At 44.0% G+C, this 25,655-nt stretch overlaps 1 long non-coding RNA gene across 2 annotated transcripts in view; it reads left to right on the top strand.

Moving 5' to 3' along the window:
- The first annotated feature begins 1,250 nt into the window (after nucleotides 1–1,250).
- Nucleotides 1,251–25,655, top strand: part of LOC148223431 (uncharacterized) — a 115,125-nt gene continuing 90,720 nt past the window's right edge. The window contains exons 1-2 of one of the 2 annotated variants that reach the window (XR_015804238.1): nucleotides 1,251–1,291; nucleotides 10,472–10,553. This is a non-coding gene — a long non-coding RNA (uncharacterized LOC148223431). The remainder of the gene's footprint in view (nucleotides 1,292–10,471; nucleotides 10,554–25,655) is intronic. The other variant, XR_015804239.1, reaches the window with a different exon arrangement.

Consider the following 25,655-nt stretch of genomic DNA (forward strand, 5'->3'; position numbering starts at 1 on the left):
CGAGCGTGCATGCAGAGTATGTAGCACTCATTACCATTACCTTTGTGGCCTGAGCTCCTTAATAAATGAACTTTTAGTAATCTCTTGATTTTAGGGAGCCACTGCTTTTAAAACTGTGCATCCAGCTGAGAGTTTGGACTGAAAGATGTGTGTTGCTACAGCTTTGCTTCAAAATTCTGTTTCAAAACAGGAATGTCATGCATGTTTCTCAAAAGCACTGCTGGTGCTGAGCTACGCAGTGTAAAGAATCTGAAAACACTCCACCTGGGAGCTCTGAGAAAAAGTGGGAGACCCGCTGCAGGCTCGCCATGAAGACATCCGCCATACGTTTTTGCTGGGACGTGCCAGGAAGGCTCCATGGAAACCGCAGGCAGCTAAAACCCTGCTGCATGTTTGCCGAACAGGGCAGAGCACAGCGGTGATGACACCGGCGCTGCCCGTCACTCGGACTCCGAGTCCCTGTCCCGGTCTGTGCCCCGCGTCCCCTCCCCTCCCCGCGTTCAGGTTCTGTGTTTGCCTTTGTCCGTGTGCGGGCGGGGGCTGTCCCCTGGGCACACGCCCGGCGCACCTTGGGGACAGAGCGGGGCTGGGCACATGGCCGAGGCACATGGCCGGGGCTGTGCTCGGGGCCACGGCCGTGGGTCGGCCCGGCCCGGCCCGCCCGCCCGCTCAAGCCTTGGCGCCGGAGCGCAGCCCCGCCGGGCCAGGGGCGCTAGGGACGGCCACCCCCTCCCGGCCCCGACGGTCACTTACGTTGGGGGCCGGTGCCGCCGGGAGCGCTGCCGGCCGCGGGGACGGACCCCGGCCCGCCTCCGACAGGGGTGCCGGCCGGGAGGGGGGCGGCCTCCCGTTCGGTGTCGGAAGGGTGAATATTTGTCGGAAACCCGGGCGTTTATTCCACTTGGCAGAAGCGGAGGGGTTCGGGGAGGGGGCATGGGTGCGACGGGTGGCACGCGGTGCCCGGGGAAGGGGGCGAGGAGCGGACCCGCGATGTGCCCGCTCGCCTGTCGGATCCGCTACCCGGCGGCTGCCGCGGGCCGCCGTGAGTCACCCCCGGCCGCGGCAGCGTCAGCCTCGCCGCGGCGTTGGCAGCCAGACGAGCCGCGGCGCGGAGCCGCCGCTGTCCTCGGATGAACCCGGCGGGGCTGCCAGCGCCAGCCGAGTGCGCGCAAGGCGAGAGCCGAGGCTGTGCCGGCGCGGCGGCGTGCGACACCCCTGCGGCGGGGATGGAGGAGACGGGGCGGGGGGCGGGAGCGGGGGGGGGCAGCCCCTCGGCGGCCGGGCCGGAAAGGTAAGCGTGGGACAGGGAAGGTGCGGCGGGGGCACGGTCAGGCAAAGGGCACGGTGCGGGGGGAGGCGCTGCCCCCGAGGCCGCGAGTCCCCGAGGACGGGGCTGTGCCGGCCCAGGGCTCGGGGAGGAGGCGGAGGGGGGCGTGCGGGGAGAAAGCCCCTTCTCTCCAGGCACGGGGCAGATGGCTTCCGACAGCGGGGATGCTCGTCGGTGCGAATGGCAAACCCCACCTGGGCCCTGTCCTGTTTTAAAAAAGAAAAAGACAGCATCCTCTGCCCAGCAGCGCAAATATCCGGCTCCTCTTGGGCTAAAGGTGCCTCGTTCCCCAACAGCCTTATCTCCCTTCTCCTGGCCGCGGGAAGCGGCAGGAAATAGGGGCAGCTGCCGGCAGCTGCGGGCGATGTCTCGAAAGCCGCAAGCAGGGTCACGGCCGCTGCCATGCTCCCACCGCCGTGTCCCCGAGGTGGCGTAACCCGGGGAGGGGGGTCCATGGGCTTATCCACAGCCTCTTCCTTTGCTCCCACCTGTCATCTTTAGTTTTTCTTTATTCCTTTGCTATCCGCCCACCCCATCCCCTACAGCTGGAGAGACCGAGTCCCTAAGGACAGGGCAGGTTGCTCACAGGAAAGCACCGAGAATTTGAACCCCGGGAGGACATCTTCTGCCCTCTGCCCCTGACCCGGGCGTTCCCAGCGCCGCACTTCCCGTAGGGCTTTCAAGAGCCCTAGGCACCGGGCTGGGCTCCGCCGGGGGCGGTGGGTAGCCGCACTACCGACGAGGAGCCTCGCTGGGAGGGGAGATGCACCGGGGTAGAGTTCGACATCAGGGAGACGAGACCCTGGAATAGGGCTTTTAAGGAAATTCTCCCTGGGTGATGAGAGGTGGGGTGGGAGGGACGGAGCTCCTCTTTGCTCCGGGAGGGAGAGACCTATCCGCACACGCAGATCAGGTCGTGGCAGCGCAGCAGGTGCCTCCGAACCCCTTCGCTTCTTCCCCGCTCCGTCTCTGAAAACAGCGCCCGAGGGAGCCCACAGACACCACCTTAATAGCCGTAATAATTAAAAACAACAACAACAACAAAAACCCCCTTCTGCCTGGCCTTAATGATCCTTTACACACATTTCCCAGCCGCTCCCTCCCCCGTCCCCCCAGTGAAGGGCACTGATTATTCGCACTCCTCTGTTTGCCGAGAGCGCAGCCTGATGAAAGGACTTTATCCTCGAGTGACTCCATCGCTTGCTCCTCCTCCTCTCCCCAGCCTCGCTTCGCTCTCAGTCCTAATTGGGCTCTTGCTAATATGATTAAAGCCCAGTTAAATGTTTCTTGATAAATCTTGTCAAGAGAGGATCCCCCTCCGTCCCCTCCCCTCCCTGTCGGTTGTCAGAAGCCCGGTTATAGACAGGACATGCCCGGCTCCTGCTGTTCATACTCTGGTGGGAAGTTGGCATTTCACAATTGTTCCTTTAACAGGGTTGTTTTGGAGCCGGTCCTGGGGATTGTTCCTCTTCAGGCCGGGCTTGCTGATAAGAACCTCCAGTGGCTTTTATGTAACACGTTAGAATTTGGTCCTTATCCCAAAATCGCACTGTTTCTTTAGCCTTTTATTTCATACCCACCCTCCCCCTCCTGCTCTCGCTGCTTTAGTAGCCTGTTCCCGGAAAGGCTCTTGCTCGATGCTAGCCGGCCGGGCGCGATCGCCCGTGTAAAAGCCGCGCAGGTCTCTGCGGAGCTGCGCGGGGGCGGAAGGTGCGCACCGGGGGCTGGTCCCGCACAGCCGGGGGCTCCCGCCCCGCTGCCCGGGAAAAGCCCCTTTTCTTCGGCTCCTCTGTCCGCGCTCGGAGCCCTCGGGAGAGGCTCTCTCTTTACTGCCCGTCGCTGTGCGAGGCGTCCCTGTCGCCCACAAGTTTTGCGGCGGCAGCACGGCAGCAAGCGCGTTCTGCCCTTCACCTGCGTTTTTTCCTTGCGGTTTCACTGCACCTGAACTCGGGGGTTAAACCCCATCCCGCCCCCGTTATCCCTGGGGGAATGTGGTTGGATTCGTAGGAATTAGGAACCAGTGCTGGAGGGTGAGGGTGGTCCCCTGGACGCCGGGCCCCCTGCGGCCAGCCACGAGCTGGCAGCGCTGAGCCCGTGCTGGCGGCGCGGACCAGCTCGCCCCCCGTTTCGAGGGGGCTCGTTGGTGGGCCTGTTGGCTCGCTTCTACTTTGGTGTTCACTTTTCTTTGGGGTTTCGAGGGCCGGCAGAGTCTCTTCGAGGGTGTTTCGTGGTTGCTGCTTCAGCCTTACTGGGCTTGGAGGCGGCGGGGGCTGTAGTCGTCGAGGGGGGGATGGGGACGGGCTGTTTGCCCCCCTGCCGAGCCGTATAGCCATGGCCTGGAAGCTCTTCGATCCTCGGCTGGAGGTGGTATTTCCCGATGGCACACCTGGCCCCGGCTCCAGCCCGCGCCCCGTGTGCCGGCAGAGAGCTGCTGCCACACCGCGCTGCCACGGGGGGCACGCACCACCTTCACCAGCGGGACAGGGACAGGGGTCGCCGAGGGACACGGACAGCTGCCTCTGTCCCACACCCCGGCGAAGTGCTCCCGAATCCCTCCCTCTCGCCACCGTTTCAGCCCCACAGGCTGCTTTTCTTCGTGCCCGAGGCTCTCCCGGGAACAGGCGGCAGCTCCCTGCCCCGTCCGCCCTCGGGGACGGGCCTGCGGGAGGCAGCGGAGGAGAAAGGTCGAAACCAAAAAACGAAAAATCACCCCCAGCCCTGAGGAGCGCAGCTCCAACAAAGGCGTTTGTTCCCCGGGCAGGGGAAAACCCGAGCCAAGGGGCAAAACAGCGCTCTCCCTCCGCGCCGAGCCCCGCTGCCTCCTCCGGGCGGCGGAGCCCGGGGCCGCGGGGCTGAGCCCGGCGGGGCGGGCGGGGGACGCGGGGCCGAGCCCGGGCGGGACCCGCGTCCCGCGGAGGTTTCTCCGCCTTAGTTCGACCCAGCGGAGCGTCGGCCCTCCTCAGGCGAAGTTTCAGCCGCGGTCTGAGGATGGTTCCTTCTCCCTCCTCGTTCCTTCCTCTCTCCCCTGTGTGTTCTCTCACCGGGGGGGGTCTGGGCTAGTGCGAGACCACAAGAGCTGCGGCCCCTTTGGCCCGGGACTGTCGATTTATCCGAGAAGAGTCCTAAATAAGCAGCTGTTTGTGCTCTAGCTGGAACGCCGGAGGCTTTCTAAGAATGGCGCTTTTCTTACACGAGGGTCGGGGATTTTTTAATTTAATTTTATTTTTATTGGTACATCGAACCAGCCTACAGCATTGCTGGCGTCTTTCCACCAGGTGTCTGGGGCTCAGAGAAAAATTCAAATGAATCTGAAAATTGTGAGACAGTTTCCCTCTCCTTCTCCCAAATAAAATATGAGAAAGAATTGGTACAAACTGTCCAGGAAGGGATTAAAGATGGAAAAAGAAAAGCACCTTCACTCCACCAGAGTGGTGAGGACCCAGAAGGGCCTTCCACAGTCAAGAAGGAATCAAAGCACCTGGAAGATGGAATTTGACTAGTTTGAGAACCAGCTTCTGAGATGTGGTTACCACCCACAGCCAGAAACTTGACCCCGTGATCCAAAATGTCCCAACACCCTTCCTATAAAATAATAATTTGCTTTTCCAAACACAAAAAAAATAATAAAAAAAAAAATTCAAGTGCATTGCACACATTAAACTACTCTGCTTCGTGGAACTCTTGTAGGTATGAGTCTGTATTCCCAGAGTGAAGTGGATTGCTGCAGGGGTCACGCTTGGAGCTGGGGGCACTTGCTCAGTCCTGAGACCCAGAGCTCCCACACCACCCAGCACTGCTCTGCTCACCAAAGTCCCCCATGACACTGGTGCTGTCAGGAATTGAGAGAAGGCTATCTGCAAATACAAGGGGCTGCTTTGCAAGATCCAGGAAATACCAATTCTGGATGTTGTTTTAAACCAAGTATACGGTATGAGGAAACAAACAGACATGCACCTGGGGGGGTTAGGTTTTAAACTTTCAGTGTTTGACTATTATAATTATTTACTTAAACACCACTTAGTCTTCATAAGTTGTCCTTGTTACTTTTAGAAGGACCCAGCTGAACCTACTGAAAGATTTTCTAGTCACCTGACTTACAAAATAATCATTTTCTGTCTGAATAAAAAGAGAGGACTGACTGATGCTCATGCTTTCGATGTAGACAGCAGAAGCTAGACTCAAATCTACTTGCTTTTCTTATGCAAATTTTCTCACAGGATTTGAAGGGAAAGTAAACAGCAGTCCGACCTTAAGATCTTTTTTCTTTTTAGAGGCAGCCTGTTTATAAATCTGAAATAGAAACTGTTTTCATTTGAAGATCAAATAGAAGTTATCTAGTGAAACTGACAAGCAGGGCAGTATAATCTGTTTGCATTTTTGGGAAAAGGATATCTCTGGTTTTGTTTCAAGGCAAGGAACTTTTAAATAATATTTAACGAAATAATTGACCTTGATGTTTAAACTACAACTTCCTTCATGTCATTAAGCTCACTGTTTAAAAAAAAAATGTTTAGTATCTGAACTCTGGCGTTCATTCTGCTAATCTCATAATAACATTTGTTTCTTGTGGAATTTTGTTTGATGAACTCATTGGTGAAAGAGGAGAGAAAGTTCAGAACAACACGAGCTTTACAGCTCATTTATACTTTTTCTCCCTGAAAAAATAGCAAAAGCACCATTATCCAGAATGACTTTTCAGGAACAATTTTTCAGATGGATGGATCAAGTAGAAACTTTCTACAGCTGAACCATAAGGCTTAGGACAAACTGTTCTTTTAACATGTATTCTGACTTTTAAAAAATATTGCAGTCCTTGACTACAAAAAATGATTTTGTGGAGTTTGTCCTCATATAACTAGGTTCTGAGTCTGCTTTTGAAATGTGAGAGAAATGGAACTAACGCTATAAAGTGTGTCTATGACATAAAGCTTTTAGGACAGCCTGATTCACACTATATCCTGCTCTTTGTTCAACTGACAGATTTCCAACTGCAGAAAGAGGCACATATCTGGGACCTGCTATTATCTAAGCTAAATATGTACATTTTGGATCAGTTCTATTTTATTTGAATACTCACAATTTCTGTTTGGGGATCTTAAGCATGAAAGGATTGCAATGATGTGCATTTTATTAACTATCCATCATTCTTTGTACATGCACAAGGTGCATAAACATAACACATCTACTCTTCTCTCTGCTCTGCAAGAGTTCAGAAAATTACATGCAAAATTATTTCAAATAAAAGCAAACAAGGAACCAAACAACATACACATTACCATATAAGAAAATTGGGAAACAAACAAGGTGGGGAAAAACAAAAACAATAAATGAGCAGAGTTTAACATAATTTTTATTTGTTTATAAATGAAAAATACCATGGCAGAAGTGGAAATTTTTTTCAGTCATGTGATCCTTGAATTGCAAAACACTGATATCTACCAAAACACTGTTTTGTACCCTGCACGTTGTGTACTCACTCACAGATGAAAACTCTTCCTTTTTCCCTGCTGGCACACATTTTTTCTCTCCAATGAGTTCCTACTTTCAATATGCAGGCGTATGAGAAATCAGGTTGCTTTACTCCCAACAAAGAACACGTAGTTAACATTTCCACTGATAAACAATATTTGAATTCCCACCACAGGGTACAAACAGTCAGCTCAATAATGTTTAAAGACCTGGGATCTAGAGAGCACAGTGGTGTTACACAACTGGAGATGTGACGTTATGTGACAATCTGAGCAGGGTCACACTGCTCATGGGACAATAGAAATTCTGTGTTGGTGCAGGTTTTCTCAACTTCACACAAGTCATATGCAGTACAAGCAAGAACAAATTGTCAGAGTCATCTCCTATCTCATCACTATCCTCTGTCTCTTCCTCCCCTATGGCATAATTGGACATCCCTCAGAGCATTCTATTGCAGTCCCTCAAGTTCCTGTCCCCAGGTGACTAACTGGTGACAAGCCGTGTGTGACACAGGGCAGCACCCGCGTCACACCAGTGATGTGTTGGCAGGAGGTACAGCCAAGGGGCACTTTCTGGTACCCACTTAATACAATCCCCCACTGACTCAACACCAGCAAGTGAAGGGGGGAGGCACCCCCCATCCTGTGGGGTTATCATGCAGTTCCTCTCCAAAGGTTGCCTCCGTGCCTGCCAGGTTATATTTCTACCACTTATGCAGCTACTGCTCTTCACTTTTACATGGAATGAGAACATGGCACCTGGGCATGGCAGTTCTTCACCTGAGATACTACAGATGCTGCAACAGAGTAGCAGTTGTTCAGCTGCAGTTACTTGCAGAAGCTACTGGGTCTACTATTTTTAATATTTTTTTTCTATTATAAGCTTCAAGGAAAGTAGTACAGTAACTTTAACCAGTGTGTGCCTGCTACAAGTCACATCAGATGTATAGCCTGTGTGTTTTGGGATATGTAGTCAGCATCTAAGCTGATACATCTTTTTCCAACAACCAAACATAGCTTGCAACACACAGGCAGAGACAGAAGATGGCATTTCTGTCATACAGGGCATACATGCTCATTCCATCTTCTGTTTCTCCGATGGTGATTTGTGAGGAACCCACCTGGCATATTGCCTCAGCCCAGGGAGGAAACTTCATCCCCTCAGCACAGGTGTGAAGCAGGCAGCTGTGCAAAACCAGACTTCTCTGTGAGACTGAATGCACTGTTCTTCATATTCTCCTGAGGATGATTTACCTTGAGATTGTGTTAGACCGTGGGAATACTCTCACCTCAATATTTATATCAACATCCCTCACTTATGCATAGGGTACCAGAAACAGTGATTGTGTCCTAAATTTAATCAGTCTCTGGCTACCTTGCTTTAGCATCTTCTAGCCTAAAAATCTCCTCTTATCAGGCATGGTTATTCTTTGTTTATTCTACTGAACTGGTATAGACCATTTCTGCACACTGCAAAACAGGCAATGAATATTTCCCCCTGTGCTAAATTCAGTGGTTCTTATGGAAATTATGGCAGTCAACTTGCAAAGAGCTTCAGGGTCTGTAGGTAACGTGAGTTTAAACGATATCTGCCTGGATACATCTCCTTACCTTTTCCTGCAAACATACCTGTGGGTCTGTCAGAGAACCCTGGGGAAGCTGTAACCATGATGAAGGCACTAAGGTTGTGAATCCAGAGAGGATTAAGACTGCTAGCCACTGCAGCATGTCCCTGCTGCCTGTGCCTCACTAAAGCACAAAAGTCTTGTGACTGGCATGTCCTCCACTTCACTGGGTTACGTGACACATGCCAGAAAATGTGTCAACCCACTCCCCATCTCTTCAGCATTATTAGCCTAGGGAGGGAAACACAGCCAGAGAACACGAACACAACTTTGACAGGTTCTGCCTAATCCACCCACATAATGACATTTCTTATGCTAAGTGCCAGAGCGGTGTAGGGAGGCCACTGTCTGTACCAGCTGCTGGCAAGTCAAAGTTAGTTTCATGGTTATGTTTAAGATACAGCCTGATGTTACGTTAAGAAGTCTTTGTCTCCTGTGGTGCAGGACTCAGAGAATGACATCAAAAGCCTTCCTAATTCATCCCCTGGGTCATCTGATTGTAGGCATGGCACAGAGCTGTGCTGCCCAGGAGACCGTGAGTCACGATGACATCCATGACTATCCCCCTATTCCATGGAAGGAAGTAATGTGCCCTGAGCATGAAACAACCAGGAGTAGATTACATCCTTCCTCATGTCAGCTTAGCCCTGCTGGCTGTTGGGGCAGGCACTGGGGAGGCAAGAGCAGCCTCTGATTTCCCAGCCTTGCTCCTCCCCACCCTTACCTCAGGGAAGCTGTTTCTCCCCATGCTGGGACATGCCATGTGGGCAAACCACACGAGAAGTTTTGCTCAGCCAGGCAAGCAAGAGGACGCTCTGGCTCTCATCTCCAGTGTGGTGCAGGGTTACATCACACAGTGAAACATCCATCCCTCCTCCAACAGGCCAGACGTATCTGATCATGAGGATGCTGTGTGTTCTCCATCCCTTGGCATTTATCCTTGTAATTAGTCTATCTGTTTCTGATTTATTTATTTTCAGGCAGTCTTCTGCACCCTTGCTCCCTCATTTGGGCACAAGGGGCAAACCACAGACTTGCCCTTAAACTACACAGAAAAATAAAATCAGAAACAGGCTAACCACAAGAATCAATAGCAAGGGGCAGAAAGCACATGATTGGATACTGGAGCTTCCTTCAGAGATCCATCTGCCTCAAAATGTGATGTAACTAGGCTCACATACCACATCTGCAAAATGGGATAACAGATTCGTCTTCGTAACCTGACTGGCAGGGTGAAACTATGCTGGCTCAGAGAAACCAAGGCATGTTTAAAAATCACTTCTAAGGAAGAAAAAGAAGTCCATTTTGTGCTCACAGAGCTAAAGCAATCACTTTCAAGTCTGACGTGATTCCTGTTAGTGTTATTGTTGCTTCCTAGAATTTAGGCTTGAATTTGGCAGAAGTCGAAAACCCAAGGCATACACAGAACCATTTGTGAGAATCAGTGTGTCTGTGTGCATGGGCCAATTCTTTTCTGAATAAACACCAGTGCCTGGGCTGCTGGGTAATGTGTCGATATAAGATGGCAGTCAGACATGTAGGCTCATACCCATGAGGCAAGGCTATTTAGAGGTGCAAGTTATCTTTTTTCTCTACAAATAAACACAACCAGATAATGAACCACACCTTTCAATGCCATTAAAATATTTGTGTTACATTCCATACTGTTCCTTGTTTGTCACTCCCAAAAGTAGCATCATTGCCTGGGAGAGAGTATCAAGACATTAATCAAAAATAGATGAGTAGTACAAGAAATGAAGGATAAGCAGATAAGTATAAATATCTTCCTGCATATCCAGATTACAGAAGCTGTCTGAAAACCTTGTGATTAGAGTCAATACACTCGATCCTGCCACACAGACATTGTGCACTGCTGTCATTCCTATACTGAAAATCTCATTGGATACTCTGTGATTCTGCAGCCCTTCACCAGGTGCACAATGTGAAGTCGTTGTTAATGAGATAGATCAGACAGTACAGAAACCCTCCAGATAGAAACCTCTGCTTGTTTCTGACTAGGAAGAATAAATCTTTTCTTTTGGGGTCCGCAGAAATGCAGATGCAAAAGCAGGACGTGGTTAAATGAGAGAAGATAAGGTAACAAGCAAGCAGAACATCCTGTCTTCAAAATGGGTGAGTACTTCCAAACTTTCCAAACATTTTATTTCCCTCCAAGAAGATCACAGATCTGCCCCTCTTTCCTTTCCAGATACTTTCCAGCATTCTAAGCCATAATAGAGGCAGGCAGAAACCAGAAGTTCATTTTGAAAAAAGGGATTTAAAAAATAATGGGAAAAAAAAATACCTGAGGTTGCCCTGATTTCTGTTGTCAACCTCCTGGACACTGCCACAGAATTTTGTACATCTCCATGAAAATGTGGCTGATGATCAAGGAAGATGTGGCTGGTTCTGGTTGATCATTAGCAGAACTTGAGGCAATTGTATAAACAGCAGATTTCTACACCTACAGGTCTTCATTCATTTCTTCCAGTGAGGTTTTTAATTTGACTGGCAGCTAGCCCATCTGGGCAGCTGATAAGAGAAGAAAAAAATCACCCTCCAGTCCTTGCCTGGCCACTGCCTTTCCTCTGGTTCTCGTCACAGAACTGTACAAAGAATTAAAGAGCTCTCAATACATTTGTAACCAAATATTTACCCTCAGTGAGGTAGATTATATTTGTTTATTGTACCCATTGCCATGCTGGCATGTGTTCAAGTCTGTCTAATTCCTTGGAGTGCTATTGAATAGTTTAAAAAACCCTTTGTTTATAATAAACTGTTTGGCAATGAGTGCACATTCAGTGTTGTCCAGGGTATAGTAGCTCCAGAGCTCACACGCCTGGTGTTTGGGCACTTGGCGTTGTCTCACTTCACAAACAGAGCATTGGGGGCAGTTCTGGGATGCAGCCAATTTACCTTAGTCTCTTGCAGGGTTATTAGGAGTATTTTGAAATTCTCTCAGGCATTTCATGAAGAGAAAAGATAATTAAACCATGTTCAGAGGAAACATTCTTCAAGGAAATACAACTTCATCTTAATCAGCTTGCTTTTTTGAGAGCATACTCATTTTGACAACATTTTTAATGGAGACAAATTAAAATATTATTTACAGTAAATTATATTTAAATTATTGTTTTCCATAAACTGAAAACATATAAGTAGTTCCTTGTTTTGTTTAATCTTATTTTGAACTTTATATAGCATTCATATATTTAACATTTCTCCTACTAAATTGAATATTTTAATGTCATTATAACTTTTGGGCTTTCTGGTGTGAGAATGATTTGACACTTATGGAACACTTCCACCATGCCAAATATATTCTCTTGGAATTCTCAGTCCCTGAAAACTTCACCACCTTCTCTTTTTCCCCAAGTGTTGGAATTTCCCATAGGATGCAAATTCTGTTTACTGACCAGCTCTGCTAAAATTTCTTTCTCTATCAAAAAAAAAAAGAGGGGAGGGTGTCACAAATACACAACCGTAAACTTGTCAGGATGCATTTCTTATTGTTGGCTCATATGTTGCCCTCTTTTGGTAGCTTTTGTATTGTACTACACATAAAATATTTAACAACTGCTGCAGCAACTCAATATCCAAAGGGGACTGAGTGCTGAATGTTAAAAATAAGTAAATGCATGAAGAGAGCAGCAGGTTGTGAGTTTGGCACGTAAAGATCTTATAGAGACATCCTGTTGGGAGAGGCAAAGCACTGGGGTATTAATAAAGCAGTACAACATAAAACTGGACTGTAAATGTTAGGGAGAAAGAAGAAAAAGGAGAAAGACATGTAGATGCTCACTCATGTGAATAATTTAACCCTATATCCTATATTTCTGATGAGAAACCTGACTTTGAAAAATTTGTTTGATCAAGATTTGTAAAGGGAAGCTCTGCCCTAATCATCACTCATTTGGTCTTTCCCTGTTAACTTATTTCATAATCTATGCAAGGGTATTATTAAATTCTTGTGGGTATTGACTAGTAAAGCCCAGAAAAGTGCCTGCTAATTTTCCAGGACTAAATCCCTACCAAAGCCAACACTTTCTTCACTAATTCATTTCTGAATAATGAAATTAAATCTGCAGTGATTTGTTAATACTAACTATAAAATCATGTGATACTTACAGTATTATAAGCCTAGAATCATTATTTAAACAAAACACCAAAGTGTTAATTTTTTCCAGAAGAGAGTTTTTTTCCTTACTATTTCTGACTAAAAATTTTAAATAAGCCCCTTCTCAGTCTGTGCCAATGATTAAGACTCTAAAGTGGTGGGTATTCACCTCCTCTTGACTTTCGAAAAGAACTGAGTGCTAACTCCCCCAAAATACCATTCCTAGAGAACAAACTGCTCTCTTCTTCAGATAATTCTCAGTTATAAGCACAGTAAATGGTTACACAGAAGAGATATTCCCACCATATCTGTGATTCCAGTTTAGCATTCCACAGCCCTGTCCTTTAAAGATTAGTTTTCTTTGGTTTGAATACCAGCATCAGGAATTCAGCCTCACAGGAACTGTTTTATGAACAGTCACAGAGATGATTTCAGAGCTCAGAAGGGAACTGTTCCTCTCACCTTGAATTGTGAAGGTTCTGTGGTAACTATAGGAATTCTTGGGATAGGGAAGAAATCTGAGCCTTCCAATGTAAAGACATACATTCTCTGGTGTTTTATTCAAACCTATCCTAAAACCCCCAGCAATATGAACTCCTCTTGAAAGACCATTTGACAGCCTTCCAATATTCACCTTAAAATAAATACACCCAAAAGGCATGATTTCACTGCCATCCTCTCTGTTATATAATATTGGCTGGTTTAAGACTTTGCAGACCTTTGTTCCATGCCTAGGAATGCAGAAGCCCAGCCTGATGGCAATAAATGACTGCCTGGTGATTTTGATGCAGGCAGCATGCACCTTTTGGTGGCCAAGGGCTCATCGACTTTGGTCACGTTTCCTCGCAGATCTAACCAAGCCCCTTCCTGCTTCAGCCTAATGAAGTGCTTGAACATGTGCACTGCTTAACCTGATATGTAGTTCCTTTGTTAAAGCCACCTAGCAAGGCTGTAAAGGGAGTTGTAAATCTGCAGCACAGCTCATACACTTTAAGTTAAGTTTATGCTTAATGAGATGTTTGGTTTGAGCCTGAGTCTTTCCCCCAAGTGTTTTTTCCAGCCTTTGAATCGTTGTGGGATTTCTTCCAACTCCTTCCAGTCAGTCAGTGGCTGGCAATATTGAACACAGAGTTGAATGTAAGAGCACAGATCTTTTACACAGGCATTCTTACCTCCCTGCTTCATAGTACATATCTGTACGTGCACAGCTTTTATAACTGTGCAAATTAGTATCTCTCTCCCATCTGGTCTTGTCTGCACTATACCTTGAAATTCTGTCAGAAATACTGATGGCCAGGACATGTACATTCCAACAAATCCTGGGGTTTATGTTCCTCTTCTTTTTTTTTTTAAATTTGGGAATTTTTTGGACAATTTTGTGCTTAGCTTTCTAGTATCTCCCATTCCTTTGATATCATTATCTGCTTCCTTCTGTTTGCATTCTTTTCTGGTTTAGTATCATCACCACATTTCACTATTTTGCTGTTTACCTCTACTTTGAGATTACCATACAGATACTAAATAGAGCAATATCTGTCAAAAGTTCCTGATGTGACCTACAAGACATTTCCACAAGCTACAACAATTGATCATTGCTCTTTGTTTACGTTCTTTCTCCCATTTTAGTCTACACAGCAGTGTTCTCAGCCAAAACAATTGAAGTGCTTTCTCACAACATAAATACCTGAAACAGTGTCAAATGATATATTCAGAGCTCCATACATGCACTCACCCACATTTCCATCATGCTGTATATCCCTCAGTTCACTCACTCAGCATACTGCCTTGCTTGCTGAGTGCCAGCTTGGAGCATCCTGGCCACAACCTACAGCTTCGGTCCCCAAATCTGTAATGCACAGAATTTATATGCTGCATATTAACATGAGAAGCACATTTAATATGTTTTGCTTTTTACAAGACCATACTACTTGCTGTTCCTGACACTATTTGCTTCAGTGTTTCCTTGGGATTAGTTAGATAACTTAACTGTAAGAAATAAACAGAACTTGGCCTAAATATTGAAGACGTTGTCCTTGATTTATAACCTTTGAGGTCAGAAATGACCATTAACTATCCTGTCTAACCTTTCCTGTCACAGACATTACCCTATTCCCTATATACAGAGCCCAACATTTCTTCTGGGCTTACATGTGTTTTCCAGAAAGGGATTCAATTTTGATATGTACACAATTGCTTTCTTGGGCAGTTTGTCTCAGCAATTCATCACACTGCTACAAATCCAAACCTCAACATTTGCTTAAATTTACTTGGTTAATATTTCCACCCACTGATTCTTGTAATATATTCATCTGATGCAAGACACTTTTTTCTTGTTGTGAAGGTAATTATACACTGTAATCCAGTCATCTCATTTTGGTAAGGGAAACAAAACGTACTTTCCAATCTGCAAGCAGTTCTTGTGCTTTTTCTCCCACCCTTTTCCAGATTTCTAGCACCCACTGTGCTGCAACACACCCCAGCCATATAAGTCAACTTACATATCTCTGCTAATCCGTGCAAAGAGGATGTTATTCCTCTTCCACACCATTAGATTGAGTCCTGTGTCCAATTGCTTCCCCACAATGATACCATGGACTTTTCAAGCACCACCCTTGGGATATAATTTCTATTGCATCAATACACCATTTGTGCATGATTTTAAATTCTTCTTTTCTGCAGACGTCCTGTTCACTGAATTTGGGCTGCTCCATCTTCCCTATTTATTTATCATTCCACCAATTTTAATTTCCTCCCTAATTTACTAAGCATTGTTTAACTAGGCATGTACTTGTCTCTCAACCATTAAGGACAGTAATGGGGCCTGCCAAGCATAACACCCATTTCTGCAAACTGACTCCAGAGCTCTCCTTCAGAGCTGACAGCTGCTTTTTGACACCTATCAGTTAGTCAGTTCTTAATCCACTCAGCAGTCACTCAATACCTGTTGTACAGTACTCATTTGTATTAAATGCTTAGACAGAGAAGGCAAACAAATGTATTTGAATGCTGAAAAAATGGGCTTAGAACTTAAACCCTGGAAAGTGTTAAAAAGCCTAATCCCGACTGGTGCCTAAACTCTTATAAGCACACAGACTTCCGTGACTCATTGTAGGTCCACAGTTATGAAACCTCATGCTTTGTATATTTTTCTGTTGATATTAATTTCTCTTATCTGTGAAAGAAAGACTGTTGGATAGACCACATGTTGTCTTTTGTAGTCACACACATAGAGCTTTCCTTTTGTTTTTCTGCATCACCACAGGTAACTATTCTTTTTCAAAAATAATTGGCAAAGTCAGTGTAAATCTTTCAGATACTACTTGTCACATTATTAAATTCAGATTATGCAGATTTGGTGACTTTCATCCATATATTCAAGTATTCCCTCATCTGTTTCTATCAATAGGATTTATTTATTTGTGTCACAGTGTTTCTTTCTTGTTAATTGCTTCAAGTGATTTTATGTAATTAAAGACAGATGGTAAAGCAAAGTTCAGTATCTCATCCATTTGTTAATCGGTGGCTTATGCAGCTCTATAAATGTAGCAGGGATGTTATGATTTTTGTGTTTTGTGTGCTGTGCTTTAAATTAAATACTGGGACCAATTCCGAGTTACACTGAAGCCAATGACAAAAGCTGCCATTGACCAGGATCTCACAGTGGGAGACCATGGATGAGGAAAGCTGTGAGCCAGCTCAGTGTGGTGTTTACACTTTACAGAGGCACACAGCTCACTCACTCCTACACCCAGGTCTCACCACGGACCTTTGCATCAACAGCTTCTACAACGTGTCAGGGGCAAATGAGCAGCCAGGTCAGGGCATGGGTGAAGAGGTTTATGGAAACCCATCACTGGTTTCAGCATTATTTCGGTCTATTCTATTTTGGGGGAATCTTTTTTTTTTTTTTTTTTTTCAATATGCAAGGGACCAAAACATCTGTTTTCATTAAGGACATCTTGTTCTTCAGATTAGAGGAAATAACCAGAAAAGGAATAACAAACCAAAGTCTCCAGAGGGAAAAGCAGCATGCCACGTGCTCCCTTGTGCAGCCATCTTGAACTGATCCAGAGCATTGGCAGCCTGGGAGCAGCCCAGGCAGATCCCAGATCCCAGCACAGATCCCCCACTCCTGCACAGTCCATGCACCCCTCACTTCACACACAACCTGTTCATGGGCTTATTTTACCCCAGCTATCTTTTATCTCCAGATCTGTCTGGAGAGTACTCTCCTCACCTGCAGGCTCTAGCATACTGTGTTATTTTGATGCCCTTATCCTTCCTCCTGCATAAAGAAAAGGCTCATGGCATTCTTGCTGGCTTGTCTGTCTGTTCCCCATGCTCCCACACTGGGCAAGTACTCTCTGCAAAGGCACCAGCAATGGCTTTCTAACCAACTTACTTGCTCCCATCTTTCAGTCCAACGAGCAATTTGGCTTTATCTGTTTTGACTCAGAACAAGCTTGCTCCTATTGTTTCTCACATTCTTGCATTTCCACCACAGTATGTGACTGACAGAAAAGCAATTCCTCAATTAGACTACAAGGGGTGTGCTGGGAATCACAAGTCAGCCTAAGGATTTATGTGCTAGACCAAATTATCGTAACTGACACAACACTTCCAGCAAGTGAGTTTGGAAATACCAGAATCTCCCCCATCCCCTCACCACCACCACCCACTCCCCCCCACCTCCACTCCCCCTTTCTTACTTGGGAAAGCCAAATTACAGAGAATAAGGATTCCTCATCGCTACTGTGAGTCATGCTCACATCGAGCACATGGCTGGTGAGGTCAGCGACAAGGGTTACTGGGCTGCAACTACAGAAAAAAATGGATTTTTCTAAAAGGCATCACAGTCAGAGCAACATGAAAAAAAAGAAATGCAGAAGCCACCAAAGCCCCTAAAACACAGGTGAAAGGGAAGCACAGATGGATTCACATTTCTCAAAAGAATGAGCAGAGGCAGGTGGCATAGGACACTGTGACCTTTCATTCACCTAATCTTTTAGCCCTTAATGTAAACTTTTATTTCCTCACCGTGAATGTTCACCAAAACAACAAATCACCTATTTTACTCAGCCTAGGATGGGATTTTTAAAAATGTTAGCACCACTTATTCTGGGGAGCAAGCAGTGAGGCATATTTGAAAATAACTGAGTAATTTCTGCCAAGCAGGTGTCATGCCTAAACCCTATTTAAAATTCAGACCTTGAACTTTAAGCACATGCTTAAGTCCTGATAAGAGACAATGCAATTTAAGCAAAGTATAATTCAGCGTGTGCTTGGCTGAGTGCTTGAATCAGGTCACAACCAATGAAGGATTACCAGCACCAGCAGTCCAGCCATGGATTGTAGGGTAGCACTAAAACTGCTGAATCTGCTATAGCAAGTGGAGGGTTTTTTTTCCTTTTACTCATTTTTCCTTCTTTTTTTTTTTTTGTATGTGTGTTCCTGTAAAACAGGTTTCATCCTTCATGAAACCATCTGTATTTGGCACCTATTTGGCACATTTTTACCTATTGTAAAAGAATGACAGCTGAAAATTCCAAACTGCTTTAACTGTAGAGAAAAAAAGCTTCTAATGTTGATGCTAAAACAGAACTTAAAGTAGTATAGGTTCATAGTTCTTTTTTTTCTTTCTTTTTTAATTGTTAAATGCTAAAGCATCAAGCAAATACACTTTACAGTCTATTGCATCGGGCTCTTTTTCAGTAGGTTGGCTCCTGCCAACAGCAGGTTCAGAACTGCCAGTTCTAATTAAAAACTTCATTTTAAAGATACATTTCACAGTTTATTCATGGCATCCTGAGAAATTTAAATTGCTGGATTGAGCAAATGGATACAGTTTCTTTCCTATTGATTCGCAAGTAATGGCTTTAATTAATAGTTTCAGCAATTCACGATTGATGTACTATGGCTCTTGAAATCAATTTCTTCTTTTAGACAATTCACCTAGAGTGGATTCATCTAGTTATGCCTATTTCTTTGCACAGGGTTTATTTACATTTTATTTTCCTTTTAACTTTTGCATTGCATCAGTCTAAAAATGGCCAAAGATTATTCTGGCCTCAGGAATTTCAGTGACAAATCCTTTTAGTAGTCCCAGTTGTAACAAACAGACAATTGCCATCATAAACTCTGTATAAGTAGCATTGTGAAATCTCTGATTTATAAGCATATTGCATGGCAAAAACTATTTTGATAACCCATGCTTTTCCCTGCTATGTCCAGCTTTCCAGTTGCAAAAAATATGAGTGAAACAGTTTTCTGCCTTCTAGATTTAGTGGGAAAATAGCGCCTTCAAGAGCTGAACACCAGATCTAGAAGTGACACACCTATGGGTGGCTAAATTTTACTGAGACTTATTTCTCTGCCACCTAGGGCAGAGAAATAACTTGAATAACATAGAATGGAGTTACAGAGGAGAAAGATATAGCCTAGGCTTTTGATTCATCAGGTTTTTATAATTATTAATCACATGCACAGTATATATTCTACTTCAATGACTTCCACTTTTAATCTTGTATCCTTAATAAGCTTTGCAGATTAAATATATAGATTATATGTTCTATTAGGTGATTAAATAACATATATATCATATCTTCATTTTATTATTTGGTGATCATTAGGTGCTGTAGAACATATTACCAGCAGCAAGTCCTCCAAATAACTTATACTGAAAGTATCACATCAGAAAAATTCCTTGCAATTCACTAGCACCCTGTCTGCATTCTCACAACGATATAAATACACCTCAGTTGTTTAGTGAAGTCAGCTGTTTGCATTTACCAACAGGTTTTAGGCAGGACATAGGCCAGAGATTACTTAGGAGTTGCAGACTATAGGCAGCATCTTCCAAAGTTTTGTCATTGAGACTCACCCCTGCTTTCCGATCACACAGAAACCTTCTCTTTTTGGTGGCTGAATAACAGCCCTGAGGCAAGCACAACTGTTAACATTTGAAAGTGCTAGCTAGGAAATATTTAATGCATTTTTAGCTACTTTTAGCACCATTAAACTGTCAGGGAAAAAAAGCCAAATCGCAAACAAACAAACAAACGAAAAACAAACAGTCAATCCTATCTGATGAGCCAGCTCTTCTACAGATACTCCAAAGTGTACTACAAGATTGTCTTTGGTGGTCTACAGACCACAGCTTCAAATCCACTGCAGTGTTTGAAATCCCACTCTTAGAGCAGCTGAAAACTCTTTGCACCTGTATGTTTCTTTTTACAGTAAGAGCTGGATCTGGCTTCAAATGCAGGATAAAGAAAGACATATAAGTTTGACTTAAGAGACATTTAACTAAACCACCAATATATTCTCTTAATTCAAAGCAGGAATAGGATGAACATCTCCAAATCCAAAGAATGTATTATATCATCAACCCCTTATTTTTAAGTGGTTCCAAATCATCAAAAAGATTGTGTAAGAGCAGCTGATTCCCAATATAGATATTCCTTTTCTTGGGCACCAAGTCATGCCAAGACCCTGGCTGAAATTTTACAAGCGTCTCAGATTGTACTTTAAATAATAGTTATTAGTCATAAGGATTGGCTACCTTTCTTTTCTTTGAAAAGAAGCTATAAATGTATCATCATTTACTCATTTCTGAAATCATCATATTGTTCTCCAAAAGAATTGGGTTAACTTTACAAAATTTAGAAACATATGTTGTGGGACGTGTTTAGGATGTTTCTACTCCTAAACTCAAGTTTAAGAGTGTGTGTCCCATCCCAATTGTGAATTCTATGAAAAGTATGTTCAGTCAGAAGTGCAAACATTTTGCAAATTTCTGAACGTGGGATTTCCTTCTTATTTACGTAAAACATTTTCTTCTTGAATAAAAATAATCTGATAATTACTTTTATTCTTGCATTGGTGTACCAGTTCCAAGGCCCAGTCATTAACTAGGACTCCAAGTTAATAAGTGCTGTATGAACAGGGAGAAAGCAAATTTTCCCTGCCCCAAAGGGTTTGTAATGTAAACTCCTAATTTAAAATTCATTAATTTTACACATCACCTTACATAACAATCACAATGCCATAAAGGAGTGAACACATGCTTGTAATTAAAGCCATGGCAGGCTCATCCCATTGTATGAAAAATAGCTCTATCATAATGGTCCTGAGTTTGTGCCAGAATAGCAGCTAATCATGGGAGAAAGATGATCTAACACTTACAGAACATGAAAATAGAAATGAAACGTTCTGGTTCCAGCCTATTTTCTCTAGACTTGCTGGGTGATCTTGTGCGTGCTACTTAGCTTTCCACCCCTCAATTTACCCATGTGCAGAACAGCAATAACAGTATTTATCTGACTCAGAAAGGTTTTGTAAGAATAAATTCATAAATCATTAAGTCTCTTACGCACTCTCAACATGCTTTCTACACAGCACCCATTATAGACACTCAAGAAGCACACATGAACTACTGGTTTTAGCTCCATAAGGCCTCTAAAAAGTAGAGTTCAGGGAATATATGGCAGGAGCAAATAGATCTATCATTTCTATAGAAATATTTACCTGTGGTGTTTGCATTTCACCTCTAATAAGGTGAAGGATAAGCAATAAGGATAAAGGTAATCAAATTCATTTTGTCACTTCTCGATTTACAACATTTTAGCAAATATATGTTCAAAAACTCAGACCAAGATTTTTTACATTAAACTTGTGGAGAAACTCCTTTGATTCTTAACCTGTATGCTGTTTTCATAAGAGATATCAAATTATTTAGAAATTGGAAGTCACAGCAATGCCTTACAAGGAGAGAAATTCTGATAAATGCTACTTTGGATGACTTTTCATCTTAAAAGAATGCAAAGATATTGCTCAGTAGTCATAGCATCACTGTGCTTGTACCTAGCAGGAAATACCAATACTAGATCATCAAGGTCAGTAGTCCCATTCATTGACAAAACCATTCATGATATGAGAATGAATGTAGTGTCTTAAAAGTTAGCAGTCTCTGGTTCTCTGTGCAAATTTCACAGTTCAGGATGGAGCCAGTCTATCAGTGGCATACTTTCAGCATATAATCGTCTGTAAAGTCACGTCCCAATAGAGATAATGAGGTCCCATTCATTATTTGCCAAAGAAGTGCAGCAATTTAAGCCTGACTCTCTTCTGCTGGAAAATTAAGTGTTTGAAATTTGGACCTGATCCTACCTTCACCGAAGTGATAAGGCACCACCTGATTTCAAGGGAGCAGCAGCAGACTTTTTGTAATAAGAGAACATATTAAATTCACTTACCCTTCTCTCACAGAGTGAAAAGCAGGTCATGGGTCTGATATTTGCAGCAATAATGAGAAGGCTTTAGAAACTAAATGGGATGTAGCTGATTATTTTAGCACAAATTGAACTGGAGTACTAATGACTTACCAAACATTATTCTTATCTGTTGCACAACCAGCATATGATGATGTCCAGAAATAGTGTAACATCATACTCTGTTCAGCAAAAGCTCAAGGGCTGATACTCTGTTCACTCTCAGTGACATAAATCAGGAGGCAACCTCACTAACGTAATTGAATTACATAAGACTAAAATTAGTGAGAGGAGAGTTAGACCTGAAAAGGACCTCTCCAAGCAGTGAAAAGGAAAGTGTTACCTGTCCCCACTGTCCATCTGGGTCAAGGACCACTCCAGCCTGCTGTGCTTGTGGAGGGCTGAGCCCCAGCAGGGACTGCAGCAGCCCTTCTGTCACAGTCTGTATGTTTGCTCAGGGCAAAAAGGGTTTGAGACCAGACAAAAAGTGACTTGCTGGGGCCACCTCAAAGGTAGCCAAGGGGAAGAACAGATACCTGGATTGTACTTGTCTCAGGCAGACCCAGGTCAAAGAACAGGGCTGCTCTGAGCCCATGTGCCTGGCCAAGGAGCTAGTACACAGGTTGCAGGGAGTATCCTGGAGATATGCCCTCTTTTTAACACTTGTCCCATCTCCCTGACAAACACAGCTACCCCCAGCAGAGAGGCATTAGCTGCTTCTGACATCGGTTCCTAATTTCCCATATTCAGGGCAAGATATTTATTTAAGTTTTCCTCCAGTTTTAATGCAGTTTACTCACATATGTTATTCAACCCCCAGTGAAAATGCAAATTTCTTGGTCCAGTATTCAGCTCCATTCCTTCTTAGCCATGTCACAGTCCCCACTACAACACAGTGATGTGCTCTGAGCACTGTCCTGCCATGTCCCCCTTACTGTTCACCGAGATCTTGCCCTCAATTGCAGGGTGCTACCACAACTCCTGGATTGCCCAGTGGAGATCACAGCCCCTCATAACATCCTGCTGTGAGTAGAAGCAGGACACACAGTAAGGCTACAGGTGACCATACAAGATTCCATTTGACAGTAAGTCAGGGGGCATGTGGGACACATATTGAGAAAGTAAGAAAATTACAACTTGAAAAATATTCCAGGCTGGAGCTTTTCAGCTCTGTTCCCAGCCGATAAGCTGGTCCAGCTCAAGGCTAAGGAGAATTTCTCCCAAGGTGATAATTTGGTCAAAATAAAAAGGAATTAATAACAAAGATAGAACACCTGTTGTGGTGCGTGACCAAGCCCTGAAAATAGAATGCCTTCTCTCTAAACCAATCACCTTTTCTCTACTCTTGGAGTTGCAAGTCATGCTGTAAAACCAAGTGTGTTTCTAAATAAACTTATCTCTTTCTTCCTGTCATGAAAAACGACCATGTAACTGTACATCTTATTTCCGCAGCACTTAAAGGCTACAGGAGCATTATTCTAACACCAAGAACTAAAACCCAATATTTAGGCAGGACTCTGAGGCTGACAGAGCCATGCTCTTCCCTATTCAGTGAATGTTTCTACATTCTGAAGTCAGAGGGACACTGAGAGTATCACCAAAGAGCCCATTACATCTTTTTACACAAACCCAGTATCATGTTCTAGCAGGACAGCCACAGTATTTCCAAACCAGTAGCATGTTCATCAGGAGACCCTTAACTCATTCTTCCCCTTATGCACAGCAAACACTTGTACTTCTATAGCTGTAAGCATCCTCTTTTATGTACAAAAACCTAAAATTAAGATTAATAGTTCCTGTGCAGAAAATCAGCATTCATTATCATGAACAACTCTGGCTTGTAAAGAGGTCTTTTATATAACGAATAAACTGTTCACCAGCATTATATCTTCAAGCAGTATTTTAGCTATTTTATAACTATCTGCAAGTCAGCATCTTACATGGCTCACAGAAATTAACTAAATTGAAGACTTAAACTAAATCAATGCTCAGCAGAACTGTAGCCTTATTTTTGTATGCCAAGCCACACTACAGAAAACTTTGTTAGAAAGCAAAGAGAATGTTATTTTTCAACAGAATATGTGTGTGTGTGTAAAGGAAAACTTTATCCACAGCTAAAGTTACCCATGAAATACAAATGTAGAAGATTAGGCATTCTGAAAATCTTATATGTAGTTTAGATTAGGAACAAAAACTTTGTATTTTTCTATAATATCTTGCACCTGAGAAGTTTTAATTCGATAACAATAATTAAATCTGTCTGATAAGATCACTGTAATATATGTCTTCATTTAAAAATGGATAAACTGAGACTGAAAGTGGTCCTTTGTGCCAATTTGTGCCTTACCCAATCAATCAAAAAACAAAACAGCTTAGAATTTCTGGTATCCTGGCTTCCACTTCACTGGTCAAACTTTTACCAGATCACATCTCATGCCAACAGGACCTCATGCTAACAACGTCTTTGTATTTGAGAGTGGGACCCAGAGTTTTCAACCCATTATTGCAGTAACACTTCATCACTTGTATTCTTGTCTAGTAGTTTAGCATATACAACTGTCTTTACAGCCAAACAAAACAAGTTTAGAAATTCACATATTTTTATTTTAATTATTAATTATATTGTTTTCCAAGAACCTCACTTAAAATACCATTTAAAGTCTTTTTCTCATTTGTCAAAAGCCCCAGTAAATTTATTCCCCTTTTATGTGGTACTGGATTATTTACTCTTCATTTTCTACATGAAACAAGTCCTGACTAGTTACTAGATGGCAGACATGTCATGTCCAAATCCCAGAAACTTATTTTACTTCATAGGTCTTTTGAGGGTTTGGCTGTTTTCCTGATCTTGCACATGTGAGCTCCATCTTTCTGCGAATGCATCAGCCAGCCTGCCTGAGCTAGTCACAGGCAGGATTAGTAAAATCAGGCATCTGCAGATGTTAGGCTACCAAAAAGGAATACCAGAGCTGTATTTTAGGGGCTTTCATTTGGTGAAGGACTGTGGGATTTGGCAGGGTAGAGGGAGCTGGGATACTCCTGCACGATAGCTTATCTGCTTGAAAAGGAGTGTGAGGGTTTGTAGGATTTAGCAGCAGCATGGCTAATGAGGACAGACCAGCCTGACCCGTGGAAGTGTTGAGCAACCACAACTCCCATTTACTTCAGCACTTTTGCAGATGAGTTCCTCAAGGTTATTTGCTTTTTGGAATAAGCCAGTTGTGGTCTGCATCAGCCTTTTTTCTCTTGGCAGTGGTGGCCCCTGCCATTCCTTGTTGGCTTTGGCCAGCCATGACCAGCATGGCTCCTGATCACAGACCATGCGACACATTTATTTTTAGCATATCAAACTCGCAGAGAGACTAAATGCCCAGTTTTTGCAAAGTTATTGAAATGCCTGTTTCGTCTTGTTCAAAGCATTTCTGTCTCCAGGTCCAGCAAACTGCTGCTTTTGACAAAACTACAAGTCACCACCTTGCTACTGAGCAGACTGTGCTAGGGAGAAAAGAATCAATTAGATAATAAAAGTGCTAGAGGATTTGCTTATTTTATCACTTTGTTTATCCTTTCAGTGTTATTGTTCTGTCAAGAAACCAAAACATGAAGAACTGCATCACAATTACTCCTTGCTTTGACTCACACAAACCAAAAGGATGGGTCAGTGCTGGCTGTCACGAGCTGCACCCATTACCACTGCTGCCCTTTGGAAGGAGCTTTTGTTCATTTTTCCTCACTTCTGGCTACTCATCAGAAAGGGTCAATAAGTAGTGAATCTTCTTTGGTGATCTTCCGCATTGTTTTCTCTTCTGCATTAGTAGGAAAGAAAAGAAACTAAGCAACACAATATAG

The sequence above is a fragment of the Sturnus vulgaris genome, chromosome 6 (assembly GCF_052056855.1).
Source record: "Sturnus vulgaris isolate bStuVul1 chromosome 6, bStuVul1.hap1, whole genome shotgun sequence".
NCBI classification, from domain to species: Eukaryota; Metazoa; Chordata; class Aves; order Passeriformes; family Sturnidae; genus Sturnus; species Sturnus vulgaris.